The sequence below is a fragment of the Pteropus medius genome, unplaced genomic scaffold (genome assembly GCF_902729225.1).
Source record: "Pteropus medius unplaced genomic scaffold, Ma_sr-lr_union100, whole genome shotgun sequence".
Classification (NCBI taxonomy): domain Eukaryota; kingdom Metazoa; phylum Chordata; class Mammalia; order Chiroptera; family Pteropodidae; genus Pteropus; species Pteropus medius.
In genome coordinates this window covers 25728171-25743206 of record NW_024351730.1, presented here as the reverse complement: position 1 = coordinate 25743206, position 15036 = coordinate 25728171, and the positions used below count along the sequence as shown (strand labels likewise).

The 15036-nt window shown below is 34.9% G+C and overlaps 1 long non-coding RNA gene across 3 annotated transcripts in view; it reads right to left on the bottom strand.

Moving 5' to 3' along the window:
- Nucleotides 1-219: 219 nt before the first annotated feature.
- LOC120588250 (uncharacterized) overlaps nt 220-15036 on the bottom strand; it is a 48553-nt gene continuing 33736 nt past the window's right edge. For all 3 annotated transcript variants that reach the window (XR_005649191.1, XR_005649190.1, XR_005649192.1), the window contains one exon: nt 220-799. This is a non-coding gene — a long non-coding RNA (uncharacterized LOC120588250). The remainder of the gene's footprint in view (nt 800-15036) is intronic.

Sequence of the window (15036 nt, the reverse complement as noted above, 5' to 3'; positions counted from 1 at the left end):
AAGTCTCTAGACAGCTTTCAAAGAACCAAGATAGGAAGTAGATAAAACTGCACAATGGATAACAAACAAGGTTATATTTAGTTTCCCGAATTTGTCTGCTATTATAAACATTCCTCTCATACAAAAGAAAATATATTTGAATGCAAACAGTAGAGGATGTTGATATAGATAAGAAAATTTTTTAATGTTTTCTAGTTTACAAAAAAGGTAAATCAGTTGTAAATTTCGACATTTTGTCTATTTTAATTACAAATTACTTCGGATGTTTGAGAATTACGATACATCACAGAGTCAAGACACTAGAAAACCCTAATCTGAAGAATTATCAAATATCATATAAACGATTACCGTACCTTGATGTCAGGGGTCATAGATTCTAATCCCTGTTCCACTAACATATGAATCTTAACCTTATTTGTAACATGAGGATGATAATGACAATAGTACTGAATTCATAGGGCTGATGTGTTGACTGATAAAATAATCTGTGAAAAGTGCCTCAGACATGCAAAGGACTCAGTCAGAGTTAGCTATTGTTGTAACTTACCCAGATCATTAGTGCATGTTAACAGTTCTTCTGCAAACCAAGATGTAAAAAATTTAAATGGCACTTGTATATGTAACTAATCCCACTAGAGTCCCAAATATTAGAGTTAAAGGTGATATATGTGCTTGATTTGTTTTCCATGATAATGAAGATGCTTTGTAGTTCTCTGCCATGATTTGCCTCTTCTTGTACTCCCACCAGTTAGACAGCACGGCACTGAAGAATTTGTGAATATTCAGTAGATTCAATCTGCTGCAAAGAAAGGAGGACATTTGCTTCTGAGTAAGTGACATTGTCAAGTAAAACCACTCCATCTATTAATTCTGAAGGAAAAGCAGTATAAAAATTAGAGAAATGGTGATTGTGATGGAATTTTTTTTTCTTTTTAAGTCAAAAATCTCCTATCAGAGTATTGAATCTACCACTTAATCATTGGTAACCCTTGTACAAGTTACTTAAACCCTGTTTCCACAAGTATTAAATGAGACTAATAGTACTTATTTACTTTTGGGGGCTGCTATAAGGAATAGAGATGATGTTTTAAATAGGCCAAAAACAGTGCCTCAGACATAACGGTAACTAAATAAATATAAGCAGAAACTCTATATAATATATAACTCTTACTATCATAGTACTGATTTTGCCAATAATATTAATGACAAGAATAGTTATGATGATCTGATTTACAGTCTCTGAAATAGAAAGTCTCTACATAATCCTGATGAGCATTCATGAAGACATTTTATAAATTAGACTTATGCAGTATGAAAATTTCACTGACAAAGAAAATATAATCTTCCTGGTATTATAACAAGATAACCTCTATAATCTTAGCTATAAAGCTGGAGAATGCACCTGTCACTGGGAGAATTGTCTACTAAAAACAATTTTTAGTTAAATCTATCCCATCCCCAACTGTTCTAGTCCAAGTTATAATGGTTCTGCTGTATTTGGTTTATCTTGGAACACGGGTTCTTATCTTTGTCATCTGACTTCCTGTTGCATCATTGTTCTTTCTTCAGCAAAGTAAAATGGTCTGTCTCCAAGTTTAATATAACTGAATGGACTCGTGGCTATCAAGTAAGCACATTAAAAATATAGTCAAAGCCTTTTGGGAATATCTGACGCTGGTCATTAAATAACCATCCTGCAGCTCACAGTGCCCAGAAATAGCACTTTGTATCCAATTACCTGAAGGGATTAAAAGAAAACCATATATCAGAACACAGTTCTGAGTTACAAAGACAGAAAGCTTCTGCAGTTTTAAATGACCTAAAACTCCCTCAAACAAAACTGAAAGAGATCAAAGTCTTGGCCCAGTAACTTTGAATATCAGATGAAATGCCCCAGTTGGGTTAGCTTGATTATTCTTCTTTAGCCTAATTGTTTCTCTCTATCACCTTGCTCCATTAATGGAGAAATTAATCTTTGAAGTTCTAATGGCTCAGCGTTTTCAATTATTCATTCCAGCTAAGGAATTTTTTTTAAGAAAAGTTCACTGTTCTCAGTTACGATAAGCCTACCAACAGACACTGATATCCAGCCTGAACTGCTACCCCAAAGAGCATCTCTTCCATAGAAATCTTTCCGAGGATTTAAAAAATCTATTCTGCTTATTTCCTTTCTTAAAGTCCAAACTCATAATCAGTTTAAAGCATAAAAATTGTTTAATAAGCATTTTAACAACATTTTAAGGAGAATTTTCAGAAAGAAAGGAGTAGAAACAAAAGAGGAATGTGAAGGAACAAATACTACAGTCCTTTTAGAACTAGTTCTATTATAAGCACTATAATCTAAAATATACCACTGACACTCTAGTCCTAATTTATTACCACCCTTGACCTTAGAAATACATCAACTTCTTCTAACCTAAAAACAAAACAGAAAACCCTCTTGTTCTTAGCATCCCCTTTCCTTCTCCACTGTGACCCTTCTTTGTTTTTATTGATTAATTTCTTCTGCTAATTGTCAGCTACCTTAATGAGAAGGCAGGAGTTCTGTGAACTCACTGTCGCTCTCTACAAAAGAGGCTCTCAGTATTTAAGAAGAGTTTTGCTGAAGACATTGCTTCTGATGATTCCAAAAATGGTCTGTTGACTTTGGCAAGATTGAGGTGTTTTATTTCTCTCCTCTGTAAACTGCATTCACAGCCTTCATTTTAAGGGGTTGTATATTTGCTAAATGAAGGAAAGGAGAATGCAATTTCCTTTAGCTATTCTTTAGTCATTCAAGACTTGTATTACTTCTAACTAATATCATGCTAAAATTAGATCATTCAAACGCAGGCAAAGTCTAGTTTTTCAAAACTCTTATTTTGGTGAATAATTATAGATTCAAGGTGTTTTATTACTGCTTCAGAATATATTTAGAAAAAAGTCTCTGAAAACTGATATTTTGTAAACTTTTCCCTTTAAAAATCTCCACTTTTGGACTTTGGAAACATGATGGAGTGAGAGATGTCCCCAGATATCTCTCCTTGAAAGAACAAAAAGATGAACATCTAAAACACAACAGAAAATACCCAAGCTGCTTACCAGCATGTCTGAGTTTGGGATCTGTGCATAAGAGCTACCACAGGTCAGAACCACAGATGTCAGGCAATGGACCGGAAGTATAAAAGAAGCTGTCTCTCACAGCCTGGAGCTCCCTACAGGAGGAGGCGGAGGGGAAAAGGAGCAGTGAGTTCCTGCACGGAGTTCCCTGAACAGCCCTGCCTGGGAAAGGTGTAGGGCCCAGTCATCAGGGCAGAAAGCAGAGAAGTGGGACGGGACCACAGAGGAACAACAGTTGATTTTTTGCCATCCACGGTTGCAAAACCAAAGTTGAGCCACAGCTCCCAACCTCAGAGGGCCCCTCCCCGCATACCCTCAGAGACTTAACACTGCGGAGCCCCAGGGGAATCTAAGCAAACGTTGCTGACACTGTTGCTGACACTGACAGAGACTGAAACTAAGGGTAGCGAGGGTGGTTAAATATCGACAAGAAAATTTTAAAAGCGTTATTAAGACTTTATATAAAGCAGGGATCCAAGAGGCTTAGATGCCACCTACTGTAAACCAAAAGAAAAGCGACTTCTTTGCAACAGGCTAAAAAGAGTTCTTTATATAATAAATTTCCTTTCTGGAAAAACAGCAGAATACACTTCCATCAATGCCCAGGCTGAGAAATAGTCCATTAAACACCATGAACAACCAAGGCAACAAGGCATCTCAGAAAGAAAGAAAAAAAATCTCCAGAAAATAAGTTTACAGACATAGAAATATGCAACTTAAATGGCAGAGAATTCAGGATGGTACTTCTGGAAAAACTCAATGAGATCCAAAACAACTCAAATCAACAATTTCAGGAATTGAAAAAACAACTAGATGAGCAGAATAAGGAGATTGAAACCCTCAAAAAGAACCAAGTAGAAATTCTGCAGATGAAGAACACACTGCAAGAGTTGAAAAATGAAATAGCAAGCTTGGGAAATAGAGCTGACCAAATGGAGGAAAGGATCAGTGATATCGAAGACAGAAATCTAGAAATAAATCAGAAAGAAGAAGAGAGAAACTGAAGAATGAAAAATAAGGAAAGAGAAATTCATGAACTAGCTGATATCATCAGGAGAGGAAACATAAGAATAATGGGCATTATCGAGGGTGAGGAAAAGGAACAGAGATTAGAAAGTATTTTCAGACAAATAGTTGACAAGAATTTCTCAAATCTAAGGAATGAGCTGGAGCTTGGAATTCAAGAAGTCAACAGAACACTCAATTATCTCAACCCAAAAAGGCCTTCACCAAGAACGTTGTATTAAAATTATCAAAAAGCAATGAAAATGACAGAATTCTCAAGGCAGCCAGGGAGAAAAATGATAATTTATAAAGGTAGATTATCCTTGGACTTGTCGGCACAAACCTTACAAGCCAGAAAGGAACAGAATCAAATATTTAAACTATTAAGTGAAAGGAACTACCAGCCTAGAATAAGCTCTCCTTTAAATATGAAGGAGAAATAAAGAACTTTCTAGATGTACAAAAATTGAGGGAATTCCCCACTATGAGGCCTGCACTATAGGAAATACTGAAAGGGGTCAGTTCATCTAAAACAAAATGACAAAAAAAAAAACATAATTAGGAGTAAAGTGACTATCGGGCCAATAGAAGCAGAGGAGTGCAACCCTTACTAAGAACAGGGCATTATAAGCTTAAATAAGAAGAGAATTGTTATAACAAGATAGTAATGAATGTTCAGGATACATAGGAACAAATTTAGATAACAATGACTGAAAGGGAGGGGGGATTCAAAGATCCGAATTCACAAAGAGAAATGGAGATAAGGTACACACAGAAGAAAATGGACCACTGTATATATAGATATAACTATCCTTTACATATTCATAATGGTCACCACACACCAAAGATTCAGAACCATTGTATATAACATAAAACAAGAAGGACCAGAGGGAAAACCCACAAAAGCCAACCAAAATAAAGAAAACAGAAGCACAAGGACAAGGAAGCAATGGAAACACCGAGCTACCAGAAAGCAAAAGATAAAATGGCGATAAGACGACTTCATATTTCAATAATCACCCTAAATGTAAATGGACTGAACTCAACAATAAAAAGGCACAGAGTTACAAAATGGTTCGAAAAACAAAACCCAACCACATGCTGCCTTCAGGAGACACATCTCAGTTCCAAAAACAAATACAGACTCAGAGTGAAAGGGTGGAAAATATTTCAAGCAAATGGCATTCTGAGAAAAGTGGAACTAGCAGTACTAATATCAGATGAAATATACTTTAAAATAAAAAAGGTAAAGAAAGATATTGAGGGATACTTCATAATGATAAAGGGAATCATGCACCAAGAAGACATAACACTTATTAATATCTATGCTCCCAATCAGTGAGCCCCGAAATATGTAAAGTAATTACTAACAGAACTAAAGAGAGAAACAGACCAAAACACTATCGTAGTAGGGGACCTAAATATCCCACTATCGGATATGGACAGATCATCCACACAGAAAATAAGGAAATGACATCCTTAAATGACACATTAGACCAACTAGCCATAATTGACATTTACAGAGCCTTCCATCCCAAAAAAGCTGCTTATACATTCTTCTCTAGTTTACATGGAACATTCTCAAGAATCAACCACATACTGGGACACAGAATTGGCCTCAACAAATACAAGAGGGTTGAAATCATACCAATCATATTCTCTGATCATAATGTTTTGAAGCTAGAGACTAACTGCAGAAAGAAATCAGGAAGAACCACAAATACATGGAGATTAAACAACATGCTACTGAAGAATAACTGGGTCAGAGAAGAAATAAAAAGAGAGATCGAGAGATATGTAGAAACGAATGATAATGATAGTATAACATATCAAAACTTTGGGGACACGGCAAAAGTGGTCATAAGAGGAAAGTTCATATCATTACAGATCTATCTCAAATAATCAAATTAGAGCAGAAATAAATAAAATTGAAAACAAAACAAAAAAAAAACAACAGAAAAAAATAAATACAATGAAGAGCTGGTTCTTTGGGAAGGTTAATAAAATTGACAAACCCCTGGCTAGACTCACTAAAGAAAAAAGAGAAAGGACACAAATAAAGAAAATCAGGGATGAAACAGGGGAAATTATAACTGATTTTGCAGAAATACAAAGGATCATACAAGAATGCTATAAAAAATTATATAACACCAAATTTAATAACCTAGAAGAAATGGACCAGTACTTAGAAAAATACAACCTTCCTAGACTGAATCGGGAAGAAGTGGAAAATCTAAATAGACCAATCAGCAGTATGGAAATGAAAACAATCATCAAAAACTTACCAAAAAGTAAAAGTCCAGGACCAGATGGCTTAACCGTGAATTCTACCTAACATTCAAAGATTTAATACCTATTCTCCTCAAACTCTTCCAAAAATTCGAAGAGGAGGCAATACTTCCCAATTCATTTTATGAGGCCAATATTACTCTGATATCAAAACCTGGTAAGGATAACACAAAAAAAGAAAACTACAGATCAATATCTCTCATGAACACAGATGCAAAAATTCTAAATAAACTAGCGAACCAAATACAGCAACATATTAAAAAGATTGGGCATGGGGATGGTTCAACATATGCAAATCGATTAATGTGATACACCAAATAAACAAATTAAAAAGTAAGAATCATATGATCATATCAATAGATGCAGAAAAAGCCTTCGATAAGATACAGTATCCATTTATGACCAAAACACTTAACAAAATTGGTACAAAAGGAAAGTACCTTAACATAATAAAGGCCATCTATGAATAAATACCTTAACATAATAAAGGCCAACATTATATTTAATGGTGAAAAACTAAAAACCTTCCCTCTAAAATCAGGAACAAGGCAAGGCTGTCCACTATCGCCACTCTTACTGAATATAACATTGGAGGTCCTGGCGAGTACAATCAGACAAAAGAAAGATATAAAAGGCATCCAGATAGGAAACGAAGAAGTCAAACTGTTGCTATTTGTGGATGGCATGATTCTCTATACAGAAAACCCTAAAAATTCCACAAGAACACTACTAGAAACAATAAGCGAATACAGTAAAGTCTCTGGATACAAAATCAACGTTCAAAAATCCATAGCGTTCCTATACTCTAATAATGAAGAGTCAGAAAAAGAAGTGGAAAAAATAATTCCTTTTGCAATTGCAACAAAAAGAATAAAATACCTAGGAATAAATTTAATGAAACAAGTGAAGGACCTATATAATGAAAACTACAAGACCCTATTAAAAGAAATAGAAGAAGATACAAAGAAATTGAAAGATATTTCATGTTCTTGGATTGGAAGAATCAACATAATTAAAATGACCATATTACCTAAAGCATTATACAGATTTCATGCAATCCCCATCAAAATTTCATTGGCATTTTTAAAAGAAATAGAACAAAAGATCATCAGATTTGTATGGAAACACAAAAGACATCGAATTGCCAAAGCCATCCTGAGAAAAAAGAATGAGGATGGAGGCATCACTCTGCTCAACTTCAAATTATACGACAAAACAGCATGGTATTAGCAGCAAAACAGACACACGGACCAGTGGAACAGAATTGAGAGTCCAGAAGTAAACCCATAATATTTGGGCAAATAATTTTCAACAAAGAAGCCAAAAACATACAATGGAGAAAGGAAAGCTTCTTCAATAAATAGTGCTGGGAAAACTGGAAGGCCACCTGCAAAAGAATGAAAGTAGACTGTTGTTTATCACACACTCCAAAATTAACTCCAAATGCATTAAGGACCTGAATATAAGACCTGAAACAATAAAATGCATAGAAGAAAACATAGGAACTTAATTCAAAGACCTTGGACTTAAAGAGGATTTTATGAATTTGACCTCAAAAGCAAGGGAAGTAAAAGCTAAAATAAATGAATGGGACTACATCAAACTAAAAAGCTTCTGCTCAGCAAAAGACATCGTCAACAAGGTAAAGAGAGAGCCATCCGAATGGGAAAATATATTTGCAAGCAACAATAGGGGCCTAATATTCAAAATATACAAAGAACTCACATGAATCAATAACAACAACAACAACAAAAAACGATCCAATCAAAAAATGGGCAGAGGACCTGAACAGACACTTCTCCCTAGAGGACGTACAAATGGCCAACAAATATATGAAAAGATACTCAACATCTCTAGCTATTAGGGAAATGCAAATCAAAACCACAATGAGATACCATCTCACACCTGTTAGAACAGCTATAATCAACAGGACAAGTAATAACAAATGCTGGAGAGGATGCAGAGACAAAGGAACCCTTATGCACTGCCGGTGGGACTGCAAATTGGTACAGCCACTATGGAAAATAGTATGGAGGTTCCTCAAAAATCTAAGAATTGATCTACCATATGATCTAGCAATCCCTCTACTAGGTATTTACACCAAAGACTTGAAAACCCATATCTGAAAAGATATTTACACACCGATGTTCATAGCAGCATTATTCACAGTGGCCAGGACATGGAAACAACTGAAATGTCCTACAATAGATGACTGGCTAAAGAAGCTGTGGTACATATATACAATGGAATATTACTCAGCCCTAAGAAGAAATGAAATACTGCCATTTGCAAGAACATGGATGGACCTCAAGATAATTATGTTAAGCAAAATAAGCCAAACAGAAAAAGTTGAAAATCACATGATATCACTGAATGTGGGATATAAACCTAAAAGCAACAAATGAGCAGGACAAACAAACAAACTTATGGACATGGACTATAAGCTAGTGGTTACTAGTGGGGTGAGGGAGGTGGGGTGAGGTAGGTGGAGTAAAGGGGGTCAAAATGGCAGGGGAGAGGAAGGGTAAAGTGGATAAAGGGGATCAAATATATGGTAGCTGAAGGAAACTGGACTTTGGGTGGTAAACACACAATAGAATATACAGATGTCAAATGATAATGTACACCTGAAAATTATATAATTGTATTAACCAATGTTACCCCAATAAACTAATTTAAAAAATAATAAAAAATAAAAAATAGCATACTGAAAAAATCAAAATAAAAACAATTAAAAATGTATTATGTGCTATGTTTAGTATGAGGCAAAATAAAAGTTCCCCTAAATTTAAAAAAAAAAAAAAAAACTCCACTATTGCATATTTGCCCTGTTTCTCACAGACTCTAAAAATGTGAACAGACTCTGTTATCATTCATGTGAATTGGGAACATGGCACCAAGGAATTTTGTCTCCAGGGATGAGTGTCTTATCTCCAGCGATGAGTACCTTATCTCCAGGTCTGAGAAGAAATGAATTGCTAGAATTTTTTTCTTCCCCTATGGTTCACTTTTAAATCTGCATTAATAATGTTTATAATGCCACTCCTCATTCAGATCGGAATCAAATGTCACCAGTCCACAGAGGCCTTCCCTAACCCTCCTCTCTAGAGTATTCCCACCCCATTACTCTCTGTTACATTACCCTAGTTCTCTCCTGCATAGCATTCATCATAATGTGTAAATATTGTAATTATTTATTGAATGATTGAGCCTACTAGAGTGTAAACTCCTGAGAGCAAGTGACTTGTCACCATCTTCATTTCTGTATCATCAGGGCCTAGCATTGGGTTGAATGAACGAAAAAATGAACTAAAATTTCCTGCTACTTATTCAATCCCTTTGATCTGGGTCATTACACTGGCTGCTTCTCTATTCCTGAGCTCATTTCCACCAGAATATAGCCAACATGCTGCTGCTGCTTCTCACAAAATTTATTGTTTTGTTTTTTTCCCCGATTACCTAGTTATTAGATGTTCATTTTAGAAAATGTGTGAGAGGGGACCTAAGTCATATAAAAAAGTAATTAAAATCACTAGGGTTGACCAATAACCCCAGCTTTCCAATAACTGAGTAATTTCCCAGAACACAGTACAAACCAGGAAAGTCCAGGGCAAATGAGGATGAGTTGGTTACCCCACACCTCACCTTCCACTCAGTAGTTACTATTAATAATTTACTCTATTTTCACCCATTAATTGTGCATATTATAGTTAACCAAATTACATTATATAGATAATTTTGAATTCCGCTCTTTCCAATTAATCTTATAACATAAGCATTTTCCCACATGATTAAAATTCTTCCTTAACATCATTTAAAAAACTGCTTAACATTATGCACTATACCTAAGAGGCAATGTAATGTAAAACTGAAGACCAAAGACTCTGGAGCCAGATTACCTGGGTTCAAGTTCCAGCATTGCCTTGGGCATTTTACTTATCCTCCCTATGAATTTGTTTCTTCATCTCTAATATAAGGATCAAAAAAGTACATGCCTAAGAGAGTTTTTGTGAGGGTTAAATAAGTTTATATTTGAGTGTTATTAGTACTAAATACTTCTCTATTTTTCTTGATAGATTATCATGTAGTATAATAGAATAGTCATACTATACAAATGTCAAAACTTGCTTCTTTCCTCTTTTATCTTTCAGAGGATTTACTCCAAAATAAACCTTTATATTCCTAATTCCACCTCTACATTTGCTTCCCAGAGGGCCCAACTAATCAGAAACTTTGCTAATTTGATAGGAGAAAAAGATACATTTCATTATTTTAGTTGCATTTCTTTGATTACAGCTTCAATTGAATATTTATTTGTCTTTATTAGGCTCTGAAAGTTCCTCTTTTGTGAACCGACTATTCATGTTCTTTGCTCATTTTCCTCTTGGGGTCTTAGTGTTTTTCTTGTCTGTTTGTATAAGTTCTTTATCTATAAAATATATTAGCCCTTTATAATTGTTTTTTTTTTTTGATGTACAGAAGTTCTACATTGTCATCTAGTCAAATGATGATAAATTACTTTGTAACTTTTATCTTTGCTCTAATGCCAAGAGAATACATCCCCTTCCAGAGATCAGTCACTTATACTTTCTAATTATTAATAGTTTATATTTAGTCCATCTAGAATAAATTTTCATGTATGGTATGAAGTTAAAATCTAAATTGATTTTTTTCTATCAAACTATGTCTCCCCAGACTATTTAATAATCTTACCTTTTCTGGTTGATTTGTCATGCCTTCCAATATAATTTATTAAAATTTTATACATGCTGGTTATATACATTGGTTTTATGTATTTCAATTACATAAATTTGACTTTTTTTATATACTACATTTGCTAAATTACTGTCATTTTATAATGTTTTGATATCTGCTGTTTTGAATCTGAATAAATAAACTTTCTAGGCTTCTGTACTTTTTCCAAAGTTCAGTTATGGCACTTTACATTCTATCTATGCAGGGTCACTTTCTCTTTCTCCTACTAGCCCAACATTGGAAAATTTGTCATTGCTGAAGCTAGTGGAAATGATGGTATAAATATAGAGATTTCTCAAAAAAGCCTCTAGCTATAGGGGAAAAAATTAATTTGTAAAGAAAAGTTCTTTAAAAGATGATACAAGTGGGGTGAGAATGCCCTCTTTAGCTTATATAGGAACCTGTCAGCTTCATTCTGTTTTCTAGTGCAGAGCAACCTAAGAAGCTAAAGTCCAGAATGTGACAGTGACATCACACAGGACCTATCAGTGTTGTGTTCTTTATAGTGACATGCAGCAAAGTTAAGAGAAATGTGTTTACCCAGCTATTCTTGATGAAGGGTGTGGTCAATAACTGGATGGAAAAGCGAAGAGAAAAGGAGAATCATAGACAAGACTTGAGCAGTTACTTCTGTTGCCTCTACAATCAATTTCAGAAGGAGGGAAGGAAAGGAACTACCAGGAGGAGCAGTGGGAAGTGGCATGCCAGCCAGCCACGGCTAGGGGATTGCTGCCTACGTGGTCACCCCCCAGAATAAATATTACTAAGGGAAAAAAACAGGTGTAAGAGCTTGAAAGGACTGCAGAATTCCTTTGTAAAAACTATCACCTGTAGGCTGACTACAACTGCGTGATTGTTTTAGTTGTCATTATTTCACTTAGGTATAGCTATACCTGTGTGTTATAATAGGGATCTCCTGCAACGAGATTTCTCTTTACCTTCATGGCAAGAGAAAAAAAAACTTTTCTTTTTCTTTCTTTCTATTTATCTTTCTTTCTTTCTTTTTTTCGTTTTCTCTCTTCCTATTGTTCTTGTGTCTTTTAAGTGGGTTTAAAATAAGTATACATCTTTCGATTCGCCCAGATATATAAACAGGAAAAGGGCAAACAACTCTTTAATGAACAATAAAGCCAACAAGAGCAAAAGTAAACATGCAGCTGAGGCTAGTAGAGTAAAATAGCATCCATCTGAAATTTTTGTGGGATAAAGGTTTTTCTTTAACCAGTAATTTTTTACCCTACGTGAAACAGCCACAATTTTAAAAGATGAATATGAAGAGTGTTATGAGGAAGAAATGCTCACTTGCTCTGGTTGGAGATCTGCCGGCACCCCACAAGACTGTTCAGAGTTGACGGGCTGTCGTGGGGTTAGGCGAGGAAGCCATTTCCTGAACCAGTCCATTCAGGGCAATAGCCAAGCTCCACACTGGATAAGAGGTTTTAAGGGTTTTCTGTGTAGATAGTGAAAAGTGATCTGACATTGAAAGACAGCTTAGACGTGACACATTTTTATAACACTGAAAAACTAGTTCAAGTTCTAGAAATAGAGACATCACCTCACTCTGACTGGATGATAAAATGCGGAACAAAGAACAAACTGCCTGAAAACAACTGCAATTATAAATACCATTTAGAACAGTGAAGACATAGTGGTCTTAAGTAAAGGCATTGATTTTGAAAACGTAAATCATGGCATCTTAGACAAAGCATATTAGTGTGGCAATTCAAAGCATGAATTTTGTGGTCAAACAGACAAAAATCTGAAGCTGTGTTACTTTAGGGATCTGGGACGATGGATTTCTTCATCCATGAAGTAGAAATGCTAATATTTCTTACCTCAGAGGCTTGTTGTAGAAATTAAATGAAATTGGTATGTAAACTAATTAGCCCAGAAGCTGGCACATTGTAAGCAGTCGATAAATGATAGCTATTATTACTGTTGTTGTTATTTTTAATCTAGCAGGAGAAAGAGCTAGGTAAGTTTTCTAGTCTATCCTTCTGCTTCTAATTTGGATCACATTTAAATATTTATAGAAATCAAAATGAATCCCTCTCTTTTTCTTAAGAGTACTTAAGAAAAGGAAAGTACATGATTTCCTAAAGGAATTCTCTCACTCAGAAATGTTTTCATTTTATTTTTTATTTTTTTTAGAAATGCTTTCATTTTACAACTTCTGCCTCTCATGTTGCAACTTAAGCCTGTTTCTTCCTCCTGTCTTTACTGAGGATGGAGAACAGTTTATCAACCTCTTTAGTGACCTTGCAGATGCTATGCTTGAAGAAAATTATGACTTGGTCTTCCTCTTCCTTTCTCACTTCCCTGGACCCCACCCCAAACACACAGCTATTTACTCCATCACTTTTACTTCTCTGAGAGGAAATAAAGAAAATAATAATCTTACTGTACTTGGGTTATAATTCATGGCATGAAAATCATTAGTCCTAAACACTATATGGTCATTCCCAGACCTGTTTTCTAATATATCAAAGAATTTCTCTGTATCAAGAAAATAATGGTAAACCTGAGCAACTGAGTCAACACAATGGATCATGTAGAGCAAAATCAGGTGATTTAAAAGAAGTTAAGTTAATGATAAGGCATGACAAGGATCTGGGCAGAGCAAATGCAGGCAGTTTCTAGATGAAGAGCTTGATTTGTTAGAAGGTCAGTACAGTGAAACAATCTCATACATTTATTTCTTCTTCTCTTGAGGTGCTATTAAAATGGCAGAAATGGAATATAAAAGGATGATTTTAAACACCCTCAAAATGAAGAGAAAGGGCTCCATCAATGAACAATAGATTACACCAATTTCTGTAAGACTGAGAGCTGATAGAGAAGTGTTTACTGATGAAGCAAGAAGGAAGAAGCCTCAGTCTTAAAATAGAGAGGAGAGTGTATGTGAATATCTAAGTACTGGGGGTGGAGCAGGAAATACAAATAAGGAGGAAAACAATCTGAAGAATAGAAGAGAGGTACAGGACACACATACATCAGGTATAACAAATAGTGACATTGAGCTATAGGACTAAAAACAGAGGCATTAATTAAAGTATGCTTTCAGAAAAGTTTACTTCTCTAGCTCTCTTGAAGAATTTGTATTATCTATCTTCAAGAAAATATAGAAGGTTCTTCTCGAAAGAAATTGAATAAGATCAATACAAGAGATCCAACATCGATTAATAGGAGTTCGAGGAAAGAAGAACAGAAAGAAAGAAAAAAAACAGAAATCAGGACATTTTCAAATAAATAAAATTTTCTAGTGATAAAGGATGTAAGTCTCCATATTAAAGAATTCCCCAATTGCTTAGCACAATAAATGAAAGAAGATCTATATCCATATAAATAATTGTAAACATGAAAAATAAAGAGATTCTAAAACTTTCCCTAAAAACAGAACCATTTACCTACAAAGCAGTGTTTCTCAGAATAGCATTCAGCTTATCAATGACAATATGTATTGAAAGAGTGGAATAAAATTTTTATAATTCTAATGGAAAAGAATTTTGAACCTGAACTTTTCTACCCAAACTGTCAAACGTGATGTAGACTAAACCCCTTTCCAGATATGCAACAACTTAGAAAATCCACCTTCCACACACCATTTCTTAGAAAATTTCTTGAGGATGTGTTCCAGTAAATCAATAAAGTGAAAGGAAGCCCCAGGGTGACTTGAAAGTTCAAAATAGATACAATGGATGGAAAGTCTTAGTTGGGGGCGAGGGAGGCTTCAGGGAAAGGGTGCCTTCAACAGCATTTCTGATGTTATGTAGAGTATGGAAATAATAAAGACTATTAAAAAGGAAAAGTGCAAGAAAAAAATGACTTTTGGAAACATCATTAGGAAAAAAGCTATACAAGAAAAATGCAGTAATAATTGTATAATGT